Source organism: Vigna radiata, chromosome 7, assembly GCF_000741045.1.
Source record: "Vigna radiata var. radiata cultivar VC1973A chromosome 7, Vradiata_ver6, whole genome shotgun sequence".
Classification (NCBI taxonomy): Eukaryota; Viridiplantae; Streptophyta; class Magnoliopsida; order Fabales; family Fabaceae; genus Vigna; species Vigna radiata.
In genome coordinates, this window is record NC_028357.1 from 42,881,211 (window position 1) to 42,896,136 (window position 14,926).

Consider the following 14,926-nt stretch of genomic DNA (forward strand, 5'->3'; position numbering starts at 1 on the left):
TGTGATGGAATAATAGTTGTAAGTAGAATTTTTTAAAATTTAAAACAATAAAAAACAACACAAACATCTAATATAATCAACAATTCCAATTTATAATTAATCTCCGATCAATATTTTTGTAAATCGATAGTAGCAGACGACTAATTTTATGAGAATCAAAGTTATATATTAAATAATTGTATATTTTTATCTTGTTTCTAATATTATAATGTAAATAATCATATTATTTATAACTCATTGTATTTCATAATATTGTTTTGATACAACATTACAAAGCAAAAAATTTAATAAGGTGTATTTTTTATTCTTGCCACATATTGAAATAGTTAAAAAATAATTGATAAATTCTTCAAATTTGGATGATTAAGAACATTAAAAAAACACTAAAGTTGAAATTTTAAACTAACTTTCTCTTGAATATGTATATATTAGCAACTCAGTAAGAAAAGAACTAATAACAAGCAAACGAATAAGTAAAAAAAAAAAAAAAAAAAAAGTCCGACAAGCAATATAATCATTGTTCGTGTTTTCAAATTCAATAATTATTTGAGCTTTATCTCTAAACCAATCAATGTTTTGGGACTCATACTTTAAACAATGAAGTATATTATTATATTTTAATAAAGGTTTAAACTTCTTTTTAGTCCCTAGTTTAGTTCCCGTTTTTAAAAATATAAATATTTGGTCCCTAAGTTATAAAAAATGTATCAAATGAGTCTTTTTTTTATTTGAAATACTGTTTTTAGTTGTTTCTTAACAACTGTTACATCTTTAGATAGATTAGTCTAATTTGTTTCTTAATAATAACAGCACTTTAGATTGCTCTTTGTATTTTGACCATGAACATCAAAAAAGGATTCATTTGATACATTTTTTATAACTTAGGAATCAAAGGTTTATAACTTAGGGACCAAAAAGAGGTTTAAACCTTTAATAAACAATGACAAAATTTTAGAAGGACAAAGGCTCTCTTAGTTCATCTTTCAAGTATTCAATTTAAAACATAAACAAATAATATTGTTCCTAAGTATAGATAAATACAATAAAATTACAAAGAAAACAATAAAATAGAAGATCTGACTAACAATTTTATATGAAAACAATAATTTTGTTTCATCTGTATTTCTTTGTTTCGAATGATTTTTAAGCTTAACTAATGAATCTCATTTATGACCTATAACTTACAAAATATTCATTTATAGACATAGGACAGATTATGATCATTAAATAAAACTATCGGAATGAAGAATTAGGGTTAGGGATAGACAAAATGAATTAACTGAAAGACAGTGAATAAGCCTTGGCTGAAAATGAGTGAGAGAGTGAAAGATATAACACATAATTATTGGATAGCTGCGTTTAATCAGCCTAGTCAATGAATGGTCTTCTATTGTATAGCTATGTGCATTGGGGACCCATTTCTTTCATTTCTTGCTAATTGTTACACCATACTACAAACTTAGCCTTACCACTCGCTGTCATTATTTTATAACTTTCTCTACTAATGCTTCACTTACATGCTAATTACTCGTTAATTTTGTCATGCCAATACTTTTTTATTTTTCACTGTTAACATAAATATATTTTATTCCCATTTAAATAATCTAATTTTACGTTCAAACTATTATTTCAAAAAGAAATTTATTTTTTTGAAAATTTACTTAATCATACTGTTAAGAAAATTAAATTAAATTTTTGTAAATTACATTGATACAATAACGGACATCTAACATTATTGCTTATACAGCTAACAATAAATATACGATGTTACAACTATTTATCTTTTTAGAATTTTATTCCAAAATTCACAAATATTTAAAAAAAAAAAACAGAGAGAGAATATAGTGTCTTTTTTCAGTTTATTGGGTTCATATGATTTTACAACGTAACTAATTGATTCTTTAATCGATATATAATCTTTATAGAAAATACACCATAGAAAATACTTATTTTGAATTTAGGATTAGCTTCCATTACTTTCATACAGCAAGCATATATTTTTTTAAGTTGTAATACATGGAAAACAAAGTGTAAATTTGAGAATTTTTCACAATTGGTGATGGAATTAATCTTCTTTAAATTTAGTTGATAATGTGTAATGAATTAAACTTAAAATGACAAAATCAACAAATGTAACAATAATATGAAAAGAGAACAATAATGATTTCAAAGTTTATTTAATACATAATTAGAATTATATATGTTAAAGAACTCAATGCATAGAATAAGAAATACGATTGATAAACTTAAAGAGAATATGAGTTCATCAAGCATCCCATTCTAGCATTTGTTAAACAGGATATGATAAGGTAAGAAAAGAGAGATCAAGCAGAAAAACTAAATTCCAAACAAAAGAATGTTTCAAAGGAAATCAGAGAAAGAAAGTCTTATACTGCACAATGTAATTCCCAATCATGTAGTCACACCAATATTTGGCTCATGGTATCATGTCTGGCCAATTTTGGATGATCAAATACAAATCTAAGGTTTTGTTTAAATTCTCTGTTTAACCATCTGATTATGGATGGTAAGCTGAAGTCATTGCCAAATTTGTGTCCTGCATTATAAATAGTTACCTCCAAAAGTTGTTCATAAACACCTTCTCCCGATACGATGCAATAGCTTTTGGAAATCCATATATGTTCTAAATAAAAGCTTCAGACACTATTTTGCTATCGAATCCAAGCTTTAACTTTTTTATTCAGCATTCTTTTTATATGATGCAATTGAACAATATGCGAAACATTGTCTATTGTGGTGGCCAGACAATGAATATCCTTGGCATTCATACAAATCTCCACTAGCTTCTCCTTCATTATAGTATTCTTTATAGTGAAAGTCGATTAAAGCACCATTGTAATGAATTAAACTCAAAATTATATAATCAACCAATGTATTAGTGATATAAAAACAAAACAATAGAAGTTCCAAAATTTATTTAACACGCATTTAGAATTATATCTGTTGAATAATTCAATGTATAAAATAAGAAATACGATTGACACAATATCATGTTAAACCCGAAGAGAATGTGAGCTCATCAAGCATCTCATTCATGCAATTGTTAAACATGATATGTTGAGATAACAAAAGAGAGTTCAAGCAGAAAAACTAAATTCTGAAAGGAATAATGTTTTCAAAGAGAGAAAATCTCATACCACACGATGCTAATTCTCCATCACATAATCACGTCATTTAGTATTCTCTTTGACACCTCTTATATGGTTCATAATAAAAGATTGAAAAAATAATTCTGATGTACTATTTCAAAAGGTAAGGTATCATATATATACAAACAAAGGATCTTATAATTCTTTATCTATTAAAGGAATGGCAGGTGCATAAATCTACACAAATTAAAATAATATATAAATTATAACTAACATAATATTTGATTGCCTAATATCCCTTAATAGAATATTTAGCATATCTTAACACCCTCGCTCAAGTTGGTGCATGGATATCACACATTCCCATCCCAACTTGAATAGAGACTCGTTAAACCATCTTCTTGACACTCCTTTGGTGAGATCATCAGCCAACTGTAATTCTGATCTTACAAAAGGAAATGAAATTATTTGTACTCTCTCCTTATTATGAATAAGAAATACAATATTTTATTCTTTCTTCTTTTCTAACATGGTATCAGAGCAATATAAAAAAGGAATATAAGTATAAAAATATATAAACATAAATGCACAGATATGAACAGAGAATAAAATAATTCCAATACAAGCTTTTCTTTGATGAAATGTCTATCAATCTCCACATGCTTTATTCTATCATGTTGCACAGGATTGTGAGCAATTGCTATGGCTAAAGTATTGTCACAATACAAACTCATAGCTTCATTTTGTTTAAAGCCTAAATCTGATAGCAAATTTTTAATCCACAAAAGCTCACATACACTTAGTGTGCCATGCCTCTGAATTCTGCTTCAGCACTAGATCTTGCTAGTACAGGTTTTTTTTACTCCTCCAAGTTACAAGATTCCCTCCTACAAAAGTAAAGTATCCAGAGGTAGATCTTCTATCATCTTTTGAACCTGCCTAATCTGCATCAGTGTACCCTTCTACCTTTAAATTTCCATGATTTGAGAACAAAATTCCTTTTCCAGGAGCGAGCTTCAAATATCTCAAAATCCTTTCAACAGCATCCATATGAAGTTTTCGTGGGTCATGCATAAATTGACTAACAACATTCACTGCATATGTGATATCTAGACGTGTATGGCACAAATAAATTAATTTTCCTACTAACCTTTGGTATCTTCCTCTGTCTATGCTTGCTGAATTTGAGCATTGAAAGAGTTTATGATTTTGTTCAATTGGTGTATCAGCTGGTTTACTCCCAAGCAGCCCAGTTTCCAATAGTAACTCAATAATATATTTTCTTTTGCATAGAAAAATAAAATGTTTTGATCTAACTACTTCAATACCCAAAAAATATTTGAGGTTTCCAAATTGTTTCATCTCAAATTCATATGCAAGATGCCTTTAGAGTTCATGAACTCTATTAATTCAGTCTTAAAATATTTTCCTCCATTGTATGATCGAATGACCTTAATAGATGTGTTAAATTGTGTAACAATCAGATGATAAAATGAACGAATCACATCACACACATCACTTTTATGTTTAAGCACATACCCAGGTTACCCGAGTACAATCATCAACAAAACTGATAAACCATTTTTTTTTCCATTATGTGTAGATTGTGGGGGCAGGGCCCCAATCATCTGTGTGAATTAATGAAAAAGGAAAATCAGTTTTGTTATTGCTTAAAGGAAACACAACACGATGATTTTTTCCAAAACACAAGTTTCACAAAAAAAATCCGAAATATTATTGTATTTATGAAATAGTGATGGAAATAATTTTTTTAAATAACCAAAAGAGAGATGTTCGAACCGTTTATGCCACAACCAAATTTTTTTTTTGTTTTTATCTTGTATGTGATCATTCGCAAGACCAATCAATCATCTTTTATGGTTTTTTTGTGAGACATTTTCAAGATAATACAGTCCTTCACTCTCTACCACTGACAATCTTCTCCTTGGAATGAATGTTCTGAAATGGGTTGGGTAAAACAAGGCAACACAAGAATGTGATTTGGTTAACTTACTGACGGAGATAAGATTACAGTTTAACGTAAGAACAAATAAAACATCAAGAATCGATAAGGAGGGTGAGAGGGATGTAGTACCTATGTGGCCCCTAAAACAATTATCCAATCACTACCCTTAGTAACAACAGAAATATTAAGAGCAGAGTTAAATATACCTGACTTGGTTACAAATTCGGCTTGGAAGCAGTAGAAGTTCCAGAATCATGTTTCTCCGATTGATTGTCATCGGAAGAAAACATCAGAAATATTCAATGAAAAAAAGCAATGATTCCTATATTGTAGAGGATACGAGTGTTTGGCTCTGATACCATAATAAAGGTTTAAAGAATAATTCTGATGTATTATTTCAAATAGTAAAATATCATATATATATATATATATATATATATATATATATATATATATATATATATATATATTTAAGGATGTTATAATTCTTCATCTATTTAAAGAATGATAGGTACACAAATCTGCACAAATTAAAATAATATCTAGATTATAAATAACACAATATTTGATTGTCTAATATCCCTTAATAAAATATTTAGCATATCTTAAGAGTTCATTCTCATTTTCTTCTTTGGACACCACTACCTTCAAGTAACTCTGTAATAATAGCCTTTTGTTTGTTACATAATGATCTAAACTTCAAAGTTATACCAAATTTTGTAATTGCTAATTCTTCAAGAAAATATGATTTATAACTTTAATGTCCAATACTCTTCTTTATCATAATAATTATTTTGTTTATTTTTCAGCCATGGATATTTCCCCGTATTAGTCTAACTTTTTTTAACATTTTTTATCATGTTTAAAGTAGGTAAAATATATAGTACCCACTCTATTCCATTATAATATAATAATATACAAATTCATATTGAATATTTTTAAGAATACAATCGTTGCATGTTTGATCATTGATTGTTTCTTCCTTCATTCCATCAAATTTCTCCCTCCACCTCGTCGAAAAGCTTCTCAATTTTATTTTCTTAATAGAAGGAGGTGATTGCTTTCTAGAAATAAAATTCCAGATTTGTTTATATTGTTTCGGAGAATAAATTCCGAAATTGATACGGTGTTAGAAGGAACATGAGAGGGTGTAGGAAGCAATAGCTTTGATTATTCTCATTCTCATATATAAAGAAAAACAACATTCGCATTTTGATATCGAATGAGTATAACTTTTTTTATCATACCTTCATTTCTATCAAATTATTGTATATATCCACAATATAAAAATATTAAAAAAAATAAAAATAATTAAATGCATTTTATTCAATAAAATTGATGTTTATGATACCTGAAATGTTATACAATATTTGAATGAAATTATAGAAGAAGAAAATGTATGTAATCCTATAATAAAGAAAAGTACCTTGTTAAACCCTTTGAATATTGAACAAGCCCAATAGTAATGAATACAAAATTGTAAAGAGATAAATTAAAAGTAAGAAAAAATGGTTTTCAAATAATAATGAAACTAATAAATTGTGGGTGTTTCAATAATTTAGAACTGCAATAGATATGAGAATAGGACCTAGGTATAAAACTTGCTCTAGGGACAAGATTAATATGTATATACTCGTCTTTATCTTCTTACTCATACTAAAACAAAAAATGATATATTATCTATACTTATATACCTAAAATCAGAATAAATTTAAACAATACTAACAACGATAAGTTTATTTGCATTCTTAATTGTTCTCTTTTTCTAACCATCAATTTATGAATAATTAGTCAAACTAATGCTTAACTTAGGTTCTAAAACTCTTTGCTTACTTTCTCAAAATTATATCCTAAATATTTATTTGTGTTTGATATAATGTTGGAAGGAACTTAATGTAATATGACTTTTACATGTCTTAAATACATGTCATAAATTTATGTTCGATCATACTTAACTGACATAATTTACATTTATTCGATAAAGATCGGATATAAAATTTTTCTTTTACGTGTGATGAAATGTAAATATTAACCAATTATTTATAAATATATGAGCATATAATTTTTTTTATATATCTACTGTCTGCATGAATGAATCTTTAATCATATAAATTATTATTGTTTCTAACAAAGTCTTATTAATATTAATTATGAAGACTTTGCTACTAATTCAGGATTCTTACTTGAGATGGAGAGATATGAAAATTGAAAGAGGCGCGTGGAAAAGACGTGAAGTGGGTGCGGGTGTAGGAGGGGGAAGACAGTTATAAAGAAATGGAAAAGGAGAGGAAAGAAGGCCCGAAACGAGGAACAGAAACTTCGGGATCATATGGCGGCACATGGGATATAACCCCACTCCACCGCGTCTGTGCGTTGCTGCACCCACCTCCACCTCCACCTCCACCACCAACCACTCGCTCTCAACCTAAAACAACCACCCATCGGAGAACTTAAATTAAACACAACTACGTCTCTTTCTTTTTGGGTCCCAAATCAACCTTTCCCTTGTTTTTGCCATATCTACCACTCTCCTTTTTCTCTTTCTCTATTTCAAACACACATCACAATATCTCCAATTAAGCACCAATTTTAATGTTTCTCCAATTCAACAAAGCAACAAAAAAATCAATATCTTTAATCAACTGCTTCTTCTTTTCTTCACCTTCACCTTTATTGCTTAACAAAAACAATCAACACCATTCACTTATCATTCATTTTCTGAATTTTTTCATCAAAGAACGGTGTCAGAAGTTTAGCAGTTGGCTTAAGAGATCTGAATTTGCTACAACTTCGTTTATAACATGAAATTCAATAAGATTTTGTTGTCACACACGTCGAAGATCGGATTTATAGTGTTTTGGCTGAGTTAATTTTGAAGAATCATAGATAAGAATAACCGTGTCATCATATATAGGACACTTTTAAGAGGGGAAAATGGAGGTGTAATTATGGATAAGCTTATTAAAATAAGTGTTTTTAAAATAAATAATTCAATCAAAATATAACAAGTATATAAGATTTACTAAAATAAATATTTAATTTATTAGAAAAAAAGTTTTTTAAAAATAGATAAATAAACCAGCTCTGTCGTATAGATAAATTTGCTAGATATTTATTTTGAATGAGACAGACTTAATGTAGAAGTTCTTTACACAACTTTTTCGTAACACATTTGGCTTTTTCAACTAGAAATTCTCAATATTAAGAAAAACACATCTATTATAGATATAGTTAAGATTCAAATTATTTAACATATAAATGATTTAGGAATATTACAAATTGCTCTTTATATATTAACATGCTGCTGTATCCATTAAAAATAAATAAATTTATTTGCAAGCAAAACCTTCTACCAACTAATAAATTAAGACAACCTGAAAGTTATATACATCTAATAAAATATTAATTTAGAAAATAAATATGTAATTTACTGATTTAATCTTAATTGCTTTACTTATATTCTAATCCTGTTATAATTGTTTTATATTTTTTTTAAATATTACATATATATATATATATATATATATATATGGGGTTTGCTAACTTACGTACGCCTGTTTTTTAGTTGGTACATTTTAGCAATGTGTACCGAGTTTCAGTAGACAAAAATACACTTATATATCATGAATTCTAAGTTTTAAGGTTAAGGGTATTTTAATAATTTTCATTCTCAAAATTAAAAAAAGAAACCCCCAAACCCTTACCCAGCTCTCATTCCTTTCATCTCTCTCACTCCAACCTTTTCTCTCTCATCTATAGCCCCAATTGAAAAAAATTAGAAACACTTGCCTTATTTTAATAATTTTCATTCTCAAAACTAAAAAAAAACTTCAAATCCTTACTCACCTCCTTCATTCCTCTCAATTCTTTCTCCTTCATCTTCATTAACTTGTTTTCCTTTACTAAAGAAAAAACAAATCAAAATACAATAAAATTCTCAACGATACAATCAAACAATAAAAATTCTAAATCTTGAAATTTTATTTAAAATTATATAAAGAAAAAATCAGGTGCTTTAATTTTTTTATTTATGTAAGTATTTTTTTCTTTAACCATTTTATTTAATAATGAGTGTTTTTTTAGTTGGAACTAGTGCAAAGATGACAAAGAAAATGTTTGAGTGAGAGAGGTAAAGAAGAAAGGGTTGAGAGGAATGAAGGAGGTGAGTAAAAGTTTGGGTTTTTTTTTTAGTTTTGAGAATGAAAATTATTAAAATAAGACAAGTGTTTCTAATTTTTTTCAATTGGGACTAGAGTAAAGATGACAGAGAAAAGGTTGAAGTGGAAGAGATGGAAGAGAAAGGGTTGAGAGGGATGAGAGAGGTGAATAAGGGTTTGGGGGATTTCTTTTTTTCTTTTTTTAATTTTGAGAATAAAAATTATTAAAATAACTTTAACCTTAAAACTTAGAATTCATGATATAAGGGTATTTTTGTCTACTAAATCCCGGTACATATTGCTAAAATGTACCAACTGAAAAACAAATGTACGCAAGTTAACAGACCCATATATATATATATATATATATATATATATATATATATATAACAAGAACAATAAAATAATTATGTTAAGAATAAATATAAATATAAATATAATACATGATATGTTTTATTGTGAATTGTTTCAATTATTTATAATAGGTATATAGAAGGAAACACGAGACAAAAATGTACACTTAAAGTTAGATCAATTCTTCGCAATGTATTGTAATGTAAATAAAATCATCAATGAAAAGATCGTTTTGCAATAAGCTGCACAACTATAAATATACGATGAAGAAATATCATGACCATAGACCAACACATTATTTCTAAAATGCTTATAAACTTACTTTATTTATTTCACTAGTACAAAAATATTATATAATGTCACGCATTCTAATCACTCAATTGTCAACGTTAAAAAGACCAGTGACATTTTTGTAAATAAATGTAATTATTAAATGTCAAAATTTAATAAAAATTTGAGCTGGAGATTGAAAATTCATTCACTTTATCTTAGTGAGCAAGACTCTCTTTTCTGCTCAAACTTTTCTTGAACGAAGTTTCACGACCATCACATGTAATTTTTCTTTCATTTGATATAAATGCATGTTAACTAACTACTTTAGTTATGATTTTTGTTTGTTTTCACCAATTATTTTCGCGTTCTTATTCTTCATAGGCTTATTCTGCTTTCTTTCTCACTAGTGACAACACTTTATTCTGATGAACCCACCTTTTTGAAGGTTAGTTTTCGTTTTCGTTTTGAAAAACTTATTTGTTGAACTTGTTTATTGTTTTTTGTTGAACGTTGTTGTTTGGATTAACTTGTTGTTTGATTGAACTTGTTTGTTGTTTGTAATTGCTCTTTGTTGTTGATCCTATATTACCTTTCATAGTTCATGCTTTATAAAATACCAAAAACTGAAATTTGTTCTTTTTCTACTTTTCAGATCTCCGTAGAATTATAAAAAAATTTCACAATTAATTAAAAAAAATTGATTAACGTCACAAAATTCGACGTTAAAGATTTGATGTTAAAGTAATGTTAAATTGTTTAAATTCGACTTCAATTTAACGTCTCTCGATATAACGTCGTTCTCGAATTCGACGTGAAAAGTAAAAAAAAAAGTTGACGTTGTAAGTTTTTTTTACGAGTGTTTCTTGTTTTTTTATTAGTGGAAACTAGAATACTTTGTTTCTTACATATCCTTTAAAGGAGTAATTTTGTTTAGTTCAACATTTTTTTTATTTATAATAAAAGATGATAGTAAATAACATTTGATATTGTTAGTCTTTCAGAGATCTTAAGAAGGGATAATCATAAATAACCTATACAAAGTCAAAATTATATATAACTAAGATTCAATAGTTATTACAAAAACTTCAATAGTTTTCCAAAGAATAACTATTATTTTTTTTATGTTGATGACTTTTGTTTAAGAGCATATTTTTATGAAAAGAAAAAAAAATATATCTTATTTATCTATTATCTTTATATTATTATTTGGTGAAATAACTAATCTTTGATTGAAATACGGTAAAATAAATTAAATCAATAGATTCATTTTAAGTATAATACAATAAATATATAAAATAAAGGAAAAAAATAAAATATTTTCATGTCATTTAATTTATTAATCTATGTACTTGTAGGTGTTTGAAGTCAGATTATAATGTTTTTTATTTATAAAAAAAAGTCTGAATCTTTTTTAGTTCAATCCGTTATAAATTAAGTCATGTTAATCAAATTAACTAACTGACACTTTTAATTCTATTTTTAAAAATATTCAATAATTTTTTCTTAAAAATGACTATTTTTTAATAGTCTTTTTAACTGATCTTTTATCTACAAAATTCATACTTGGATTATTATTTGAAAGTAGAGCTGTCAAAATGGGTAACCCGGCCCGACCCATCACGGGTTGGTCACTTAGTGAGTCAATCTAATCCGACTTATTTATTGGTGAGTCAGAAAAATTTGAACCCGGCCCGACCCACCACGGGTTTGTGAGTAAACGGGTTGACTCACTGGTCCATTTAATTACATTTTTTTTTTAAATAAAACAAAAATACAAACTTTCTATAATTTAAATTTAAACAATTTTCACTCCCAAAATAGTGTTAAAGACAATTCAAAATAATAATAAAAAGTACAATATAATCCAAATGTCATTAAAAAACAAATACAAAAAACATACAAATAAGTTTCTTATATTCATCATTTTTTGTTCTGGTTGTAACCTTTGACCCTTGTTCTTGTTGTCTCCAAATTCACTAATAAAGATTTTCCTAATATCAGAACAATTCTGACAATCAATAAACAAATATTAGTAAAAAAAAAACAGAGAACCAGTACTCAACAACATCAACAAAAAAATTAATAGTTTAATTTGTACCATGATTTCCCAAATTCAAAGATATCAAAAAGAGCTTGTTCAAATAATGTATACTCAAATTGTTTAAATAAAATGAACAAAATTTGATACAAGCATGTCAGAACATGAAAAAATCATTCCATTTCTTCAAATCCCCCAGAACAAAAAACAAATTCGCAAAACCCTATTTTTGTCATTATAGAGTTTTTGAAAAAAAAAAGAAAGAGAAGTGAGAAAACAAAAATATGGAGAAAAGAGAAGAAAAAAGGAAGGGTGGTTTACCTGCTCCTTGAAGAATTTCAGTGAAGTGAGGGTGAGAGCACCCTCAAATGAGAGCAAATATTGTGAGAGTGATTTGTGAGAGCAGATGTTACTATTTTTGGTATACACAGTGAAGAAAAAAGTATTTTATTTTTTAGGGTTTCATAAATAAAATAATAAATTAAAAAATAAAATTAAGTAGATGGTTTGGTGGGCCAACCCGGCGCACCACGGGTTCAACCCGCATGAGCCGGGTTGAAATCTGACCCGCATATAAGTAGGTTGTATTTTTCAAACCCAACCCGGTCCGAACCCGTGACGGACCGGATTGGTTCACGGATTGTGACCCATTTTGACGGTTCTACTTGAAAGATTTCGAAGTAAACTCCAATCTAATCATATTAAGTAAATAGAAACACAAAATATGTTTGCAAATGGAATAATTTTCTTTTTAAATACTAGGTATTTACTTTTTAAAAAAACTGTTAAGATTTAATATAATAAAGATTATATGTTTAGCTTTATATATTCATTTATATTTTTTTATAATAGATGTAATATGTTTATGGTTTTTTAAATGTAATTTTTATCATGAATTTAGTGTATTTTTTTATATTTTATATTTCATGTTTTATTTATTTTTAATAAATTTTCTAATGATATATATTTATTTTGGAGTTTAGATAACTTCGTGAAGCACCTTATTTAAAGATAATATATTGAAAGGGATGGACAATTAAGTATACATGTCAATATGAATTTATTAAATAGAAATGTGTTTAATATATTACATTTTTAATATTATAAACTTAACAGTTTTTTCATGTCAAGTGAGGAAATAAATTGCAAAGATATGAGGACCTACTGACCTATACATGAAAAAAGAAATGAAATAAAGGCCCACTTAATCCCCAAAATATTATTCCCTCCTAAGCTCTACATGATTTAAAATATAATTAGTTAATTGTAGAAAAAATTTATAATTTTTATGCAAATTATTTTATTTATTCTTACTAAATATTGTATATATTTATGTTTTTATTAATGAATAACAAGAAAAAAAATTTGAAAATTCAGAGTTAATTTAATATATTAATAATATTAAAAAAATAGTTTTATTTATTATTATAGAAAAATCTTATATGGAGAAAAAGAGAAAGAGAGAATATACTACTATGATTGGTAATACATTATGCTTAACTACTGTAGTCCTTCACATTTTGCACTTATGATGTACCTGAATAAGTAATTTCAAATTCAACCATTAATTTATTTTTTTTCACGTGAACAGTCAAATGTTGACCTATCATCTTATCTCAAACAATAGTCTTTAATGGACAAACGTGACTAATCGCGAACATTAACTACGATAGTTTTTTAATTAATCTATTTTATGTTGACTGTTTCATCATTATGACACTTTGATCGTCCAATTTAATTGGAGAGAATTTCACTTAACTGAAAAATTAATCGTCTGGCTATTAATTTATGGAACGAACGAAATATATTATATATTATTATTATTATTATTATTATTATTATTATTATTATTATTATTATCTAAAAAACATTTACTCCGACCTATTGAATAACAGAATTTTTGTAATCAACTCAAGATGAAGTATAATTCAAATACAATCTTTTTTTATTATTTTTATATATCTGTTAAAACCAAAATAATCAAAAAAAAAAAATCAGACTTCAAAATAAATAATCCATCAAATTCTAATGATATTATCTTAACGAATTTGACTTCAAAATATTTTTATTTATTAAAATTAAATTTAAATATTTTTTAACTAGCTTATTTAATAAATTGGAATGTGTTGAGTTACAGGGAAATGTGGTTGTTGTTGTGATTGATTAGATTAGAGAATTGAAAATGAGAGTAGCTAGTGTGGTGGGTTCCTCTTGTTTGCTTAAGTACATCTAATTAGCTGGCAATCACTCCTTTTGCCCAATCTTACTTTCCTTGCTTTTCCTTTTCCTCCTTTCATCTCATAAATCTCATTATTATGCCATCCATTTACTTTACACTTTATTTCTCATTATCATTATTCTTCCACTTTCTCTCCTCTTATCACTTCTTCACACTACTCTATTATTACTTCACTCATTCTAAACAATCTTTCTAATCCTTTTTTTTTTCTTTATTTTATATGCTCAAAAATTACATTAGTTATCGTACCACGAGGATTATTTCATTATCCTCTTAAATAAAACATGACTTTGATTTTTCACTATTTAAACGTTTGAGAAAAAAAAATATTACATGACGGTAAAAGTTATAAGAAAAAATCATTCTTGCACTCTTAATAAAATATTGGCTACCACTTCATTAAAACTAAACGTATAGAAATTGAAAGATGCCATTATAAGAACTACATCACCAGCTATTTTTAAATGTCAGTTATATATATAATTCTAAAACATTATTAATAAAATAACACTCGACCTATTTGTTTTATTTATATTCCCCTTGCATTTTTTATAATACATTTATATTCAAATTCTGTTTGAACTTGATAATAAATTAATAAATTTAGTCACATGTTTTATTAGTATTTATTTAATTTTATATTAAAACAACGTTTTCTTAGAAAAACATGTTTTTATAGGATAATTTATAATTGAGTTACAATAATTTTTTTAATGTTAGTACTATATCATAATAAAATCAATTTTAACTTTTTATAAAAAAAAGAAAAAAATCTGCTTTGTGTTTTTT